Source organism: Cavia porcellus, unplaced genomic scaffold (assembly GCF_034190915.1).
Source record: "Cavia porcellus strain 051 isolate PalLab524CR breed Dunkin Hartley unplaced genomic scaffold, mCavPor4.1 scaffold_11, whole genome shotgun sequence".
NCBI classification, from domain to species: Eukaryota; Metazoa; Chordata; class Mammalia; order Rodentia; family Caviidae; genus Cavia; species Cavia porcellus.
In genome coordinates this window covers 49,805,680-49,812,768 of record NW_026947494.1, presented here as the reverse complement: position 1 = coordinate 49,812,768, position 7,089 = coordinate 49,805,680, and the positions used below count along the sequence as shown (strand labels likewise).

The window sequence follows — 7,089 nt, the reverse complement described above, 5'->3', positions numbered from 1 at the left end:
AACATTAAAAAGACACACACACACACACACACACACACACACACACACAGAGGGGAATGAATCCAAGGCCTCACAAATGCTAAGCACACAAGGGCTACCACTGAGCTACACCCCTAGCCTTAAGGCAATGTCAAGACCCTTCATAATTCACAGAACTTATTTTTTAAAAGCTCCAAAACACAATGAGCACACAGTTCTCAGATACAGATATACAAATGGCAAATAAACACATGAAGAAATGTTCACCATCACTGGTCATTCAAGAAATGCAAATTAAAACACCACTGAAATTCCATCTCACTCCAGAAACAATGGCAGTTCCATTTGACCCAGCTATTCCACTTCTGGGCATATTCCCAGAACTGAAAACATCATACTGCAGTAATGTATGTGCACCCATGTTTATAGCACCACAATTTGTAATAACCAGATCTTGGATATAACCGAAATGCCTATCAATGGAGGAAAGGATAAAAAAGATGTGATATTTTTATACAATGGAGTACTACTCAACTATAAAGAATGATCACATTGAGATATTTATAAGTAAATAGATGCAACTCGAGACCATACTCATAAGTAAAATAAATCAAACTCGCATGTGTAAATACCATATAGTCTCTCTAGAATAAGAAATGGTAAGAACATAATATTGTTCATTATGAAGGTATCTTTTTAAACATTTCAGAGCCATTTGTATTACTCTGTGAACTGTTAGATCACCCCTCTGCCCTTTCTGCTAGTGATATCACTTTCTTACTACTTTGTAGGAGCTTTTGATGTTTTTAGGAAAGTAGCTTTTGTCTGTAAAAAATTTGCAGGATCTTTTAATACACTAAAGAAATTAGCCCTTTGAAATATGACTTATAAAAATATTTTTTTTGGTTTTGTGGTTTCTCCATATAGAAATTTAGAGATGTTTTTTATATAACTGACTTCTAAACATTCTATTCTTCATGACTTTGGTTATTATTGTATCAGAGATAGAATGCCATTTCATATAGTTTACAGCATAAAGTACTCCTGTTTTTTTGTATTAAATTATCCTATAAAAATGGGACTCAGGATTTTTAGGCTAAACATGTATTAATGATAATTTTAATATAGTACAAAGGAAGATACGTTTTCCATAGGTAAGATCTAGTGCTTGACTTGTGAAAGTCTGTTTATTTCAAATCAATCCTTTTTAAGACTTCTGAAATAAAGCACAGTATCATTAGGCTACATTTAAAGACACAGTTATTTGAAAATGCGTAACTATTCTTTTAAAAGCATAACTTCTACCAGCTATGGCAGGAGAGGAGGAGAGGAGGAGGAATGCAGGATGAAGAGGGAGGAGGGAGGGGGAGGGAGGAGGGAAGGGGACGAGGAAAAGTAGAAAAATAAACTAGTCCTTTCAACTAATTTTAGATAGCTATTAGGGATTACTATACAAGATCTCATGAAATTGTTATGTATTACATTTACAGAAAACATGTATTTCAAGTATATAAAAATACTTTCAATTTTTAATTATGCAACATTATCAGTTGCTGAAAACAGCAGAATCTACTGTTCTAAGATCTAATAAGGCTAGACAGCTGTTTCCAAAAAAAGACAGCAAAATGACACACCTCCAACCACAAAGTTTAAAGTACTATCCCTACATGTTAATGGGAGGGAAGGGAATGGGGAGGAGGAAACTGCCAAAGCAGGGAGAAGCCTTAAACCCTGAGATGCAGAAGATCCCCCTGCAGCGCAGCAGTGGACAGTCAGCTGAGTGAGAGAGCTGCGATTTCTTTCACAATAGCCCCACGTGCCAGAACTCACAGGAACAGACTGAATATCAAAAGAAAGCTTCTGAAGGCATTTTTCCTTGTGTGATAGATGCATGTACATATGCATTGTAAGATTCTGAAATACAACTCATTTATTATAAATAAAGGACTTTAATTTTCTAAATACGACATGGTGTTATATTTATGAAGTTACTAGTTGAAACCCTCAAACCATTTCCCTGTGGAAACTATGACAGAATAGAGTCTGAAAAGAAATAACTTTAAAGCTCTTGAACCTCCACCTCTAATCTACTCTTCTATTTATGTATTTCATAGAGCCCGCATCTTGGCCTCAAGAGAACGATGCCTACTGTTTCTGAATATGTCTTCTGACTTTGCTCACATTTTCCTGTTCTGGGAACATCCTTCCTACAACAGAAAATATCCACTAAAGTCTTTTTCATCTTTTAAGGCTCCAGCTCAGATGCTACCTCCTTCATAATTTCTCCCTCCTCTGAGGAATTAGCCCCTCACAACCTCACTAGCATCTCCATGATGACGATGATGATGGTGGTGGTGGTGGCGGTAGCAGGTGGCAACATTAAGGAGAAAAGTCATCAAAATGTTTAAAATTTTCTATTAGTAAAAGATGAAAGAAATTAAGCTAATACTATATTCAACTGGATCGGACATTATGAAGAAGAAAAATGTGAATTCTATTTTTATTTCTCATCTTTGGAAGGAGTTACCAGTTTTCTCACTACATTTTCAAGCACAAGTTTGTATCAACTTTCAAATTAAAGGGAATATGAAGGAATGAATATATATATATATATGTTAATATATTACAGAAACTAATTCCCACAGTAGGACAATTAATTTCAGGTTAAATTCAACTGCTCCCTCCCTCTTGTTTACTTGTTCCATTTGCTTTCTTTAACCTACCCAACTTTTGCTCATTTAGAACAAAAAAACTGTGACTGTGACTGTCAGTTCAGGGACCCCTGATACCTCTGGCCCTTTCTGTCACATCAGTTTCACCATGTCAGCTCCTGGTATTGAGGTGACAGAAGCTCAAAGGTTAGAGGAGACACATATCCAACAGTTCTCAAGTCAAACCGAAAATCAAAATCACCTGTGTAACTCAAGAAATATGTGTTCTTAGGACTTAACTTTCAGACTTTATGAAGCATTAGAACTGTGAATAGTGCCCCCAATCTATTTTGGGCAAGGGAGAGCTTCCATTGGTGACTAAAATGAAGAAAAGGGGCCAAGGACATAGCTCAGCATTAGAAGTACCTACCTGGCAAGCACCAAGTCATGAATTTGATCCCAGTACCAAACAAATGAAATAAAAAATAAATTAATAAAATGGTGAAAGACATCATTTAAGATGGAGCAGGGCCATTAAAACATCAAAAGGATACGGGAGGTGGTTAAATCCCTCTTCTATCCTGGGTTCACCTGCTCTCTCCTACATGCTCCCTGAGCCCCCTCAAAAGAAGTAGCAGCTACTGAAGAAAGAACAGTAATAGCAAGAACTGAAAAAGTAGTAACTGTATGTATTTTCTTTCTAAAGCACATCTGCCCTCCTCTACCATAAGGTCTGCTACCCACCAATAAACCCAAACCAAAGAGTAAACCAGAGATTAGAGTTCCCTTTGTGGGGTGGCAGCCACAGCTTAGAGAAACTGGAGACAATATGAACTTCAAGAGGGTGATGGCAGCCCTTTGAAGTTTTCCATCTGCCTCAATTATGCCGTTTTTTGCTTACACATAGAAGGAAAATAACATCGCCATTTGGAACAAGAAAAAGTGAAACTGGTTTAATAACTTAACTGGTAAATGTGAAAATGCGGGTAAAAGGGTTTTCTGTGGAATAAAAAAATACTTTTTTAAACTTCCCAGGATGGCTATTAAAGACAATAAAAGAAGTCACCTAATTCATCTGTGAGCATGGCTCATGAAAAATAACTCATGGCACAGCACTTGCCTAGCATTTGCAAAGCCATGATTTGATCCTCCATACCACAAAGAAAACAACAAAACCACTATACTCTTCAAGTGCTGAATTTCTAAATAATTTAATTTCCTCAATGTCAAAAATATCACTTAATTATCCAGAAACTCACAAGACTGCTGCGCTTCTGGAGTTCATCATTAAAAACTGCTTCCTTTAATGATAAAAATTAACACTGACCATGAGCTCTTTCAACTCCTATACAAAGAATCTAAACATGCATTATTTTGTACAATTCCAGAATCTTGTTTACATGCATGTTTTCCCTTTTGGTTTCATTCAAAAGATTCTCTTTTCTTTTGCAAGCGTGCTTTCTAAGACTCAGGACAAAATGTTCCTTTTTCCCTGGCTCCTTCTCTTCTAGTCTCCATGTGATGAAGCACCCATGCGAGAAATAAAGGAGTTATAGGGCTCATAGTAATCTTACTTGTTAGTCTGTGAAAGAGTAAAGCTGCTAGCTGCATATGAATTAGAATTTTCCCGTTTACAATGGCTGTCTGCTCTCTAGAGTAATGAGACTGACCACAAGTCACCTGGTTCAGAAACCTAGGCCATTTTCTACTTTAATTTTATTTTCCTAAATAAAATTGCATTAATAGCCCAAAAGAAGTTCTAAATTTAAAAACTCTAGATTTTTGGTAATATGAAAATCTTTTCCCCAGAAATTACTCAGTTTTTTAAAACTGCCTAGATACAATATGAGGACTAGAAAGTGTTGCCTCCAGAAAGATATTAAAGGCATGTGTCTTCAATTAAATCCAAAATCTTTTTTCCCTCTAAATCAGATGTATAACCTTGGCAAATGACATCATCTGTAAACAGCACATTAGTCTTAGTACAGTGCACAATTACCCCTTTAATTTTATCACAAGATCCACTGAAAGACATCTATTTTCCTCTACATTAACTAAATAATCAACATATAAGCAAAGATTTTCTATAATTTATTTGTATGCCCTCATGATCTACCTCATGGTGTATGTGAAATCATTATTGATTCATTTTCATAAGGCTCAATAATTTATATTGAAATATAAACTAGATATTATACCCAATAATGCAAATTATAAATGTTTCCATAAGGACAAACTAATGGTTATTATGGAAGTAGGCGAATTTCCTAAGTTGAGTGCAACTGGATACTTAACCCAGTAAGGTACAAAAACCTGATGTATTCAACAAAATTGAACTCCACTAGAATTCTAGTTTCTATTTTTTTTTTTTTTGTCTTTTTCCTTTTTTTATCAGTACCGGGGATCGAACTCACGACTGCCTGCTTGCAAGGCAGGCGCTTACACCGCTGAGCTAAATCCCCAGCCCTGAATTCCAGTTTCTATACATAGCCCTAGAACACTGTAATCTCGAAACTATACAATATGTTGTTCTCTGAAGAAAGTCATTGAAGATACTCCATTTGATAAACTTTTGGATATATCATTTCCTATATTTTCTTAATGATTAAAAAAAGTACAATCACATTGGAAAAGCTTTGAATTAAGTCTATACTTCAAGAAATAAAAGGCTTTACACAAACTGGAAGGAAAAAATCTAAAGTAAAATTCTAACTAATGAGTGATACACTATGGTGGCAAACTACTACATAGTTTATGGAACGTTTCACGAATTTGTGTCATCCTTTCACAGGGGGCCATGCTAATCTCCTCTGTATCGTTCCAATTTTAGTATATGTGCTGTTGAAGCGAGCATACTAGTTTAAAACATCTAATGTACCTAATAATTATAAAATTCAAGCATTTATTAATACATCCAAAAAATCATTCTCACCAGTGAACCCTTCTTTCCTTCATTGTAATATAACTGGTTTTATAGTCATTTTTTCTAAGCCTCATAAATAAGGTCTTTCAAAGTATACGCTCTACAGTTGCTTGACACTACACTAAACAGCATCCCATGAACAGAAATACCTACCCATTACTACCTATGTGCAAGATATACATATTATACATAAAGGATATTTTAAGAGTCATAGAATAAAGGAAATAACTCCTTGGATTTTGTCTCATTTTATGACTTTAATGGTATTTTTCCAACCCTTTTACCCTGAGAGTTGGGGTGAAGAGGACAGCAGGTAATTGTGTACATGCACATGTAAGCATATCATATGCATGTACTTTGGAGAAGGCAATTAGGAAAAAGGACAAAAGAAATGGCAGCAGGGAGAGATGAGCTTGGTCTTGCCAACTAATAAAATGCTTGGCTTAGTGGGACATTTGGGTACTTGATATTATTTTGAAACATACTTATTACTAAAGCTTTTTTGTAATACATCAAACTAACAGAAGGTCATAAATTGATGCAAGTAAGAAAATTCTATTACAAAGCACAAGTTACAAAGTACAAAATATGTAAATATAGTCTGCTCTCATCTCCAACTTTGACATGGAATATTTCTGATGTAGCATTATTTCATTAAAACTTAACGCTAATTTCATTTGTTTTTTCAATCTTGGGTATTGAACCTAGGGCCTTGCATGTGTTAGGCAAGCCCTCTGCCACTGAGCAACATATCTCTCAAGCTCTACAATTTTTTTACTAGTTATATGGGAGATGAATTCTATTTGCATTTTAAACTTACCTCAACAATATCTATACATCCGTTATTTTCTAAATGATACATTTTGATCAATAATATTCCTAAAAATTACTGAAATAACACCTCAGTGTATTTCTCCTTATGAATTTTAAACTTTATCTCCCCTCAGAATACTATCAAAAATTAATGTCTTTCGAAAAACTTTGGCATATACTTGTACCTCTGGAAAAAGATTGGAAACCTTAACTTTAAAAGGTTTCCTCCTCATCTTTAGCACCAAACACAGTGCAGGTTAGTCTGGAAATCATGGAGACACTGTGGCTGCAAAGAGAAGAAAAAGTAAGGTTGGGATACGGTTTGATATTCGTAGGACCACTACAGCAAATGCTAACTGCAACACGGTATAAGATAGCCCAAGGACACTAGCACCAGTAATCCTAAAACATTAAAAAAAAAAAAAAAAAAAAAAAAACAGAATTTTCAAGAAAGCAGTTAATAACTTAATGAAAAAATTGAGTTTAAAGCTTCAAACTAAGACAAACTACACACAACCATCATTAAAAGTGAATTATCAATAGGAGCCCAGGACTACTGGCGGGGTCCCTCATCAGTAAAATGCAAAGAAAGCAAAATATTCTAGCTGGCTGCCACAAGAGACTCTACTTGCCTTTGTCCTGGTCTACACTTTCATTAACCACTTGGTATGGACTCAAAGACTTGATCAGTAAGATCATGCAGACAATCACCCAAGGAGCTTG

At 35.3% G+C, this 7,089-nt stretch overlaps 1 protein-coding gene and 1 non-coding gene across 2 annotated transcripts in view; both read right to left on the bottom strand.

The window, feature by feature from the left end:
* Positions 1 to 7,089, bottom strand: part of Zswim6 (zinc finger SWIM-type containing 6) — a 180,957-nt gene that overhangs the window by 112,490 nt on the left and 61,378 nt on the right. The gene's annotated exons all lie outside the window — the stretch shown is intronic.
* LOC111754821 (U6 spliceosomal RNA) lies at positions 5,379 to 5,484 on the bottom strand. Its single transcript, XR_002789490.1, has one exon. It is a non-coding gene; the product is annotated as a U6 spliceosomal RNA (small nuclear RNA).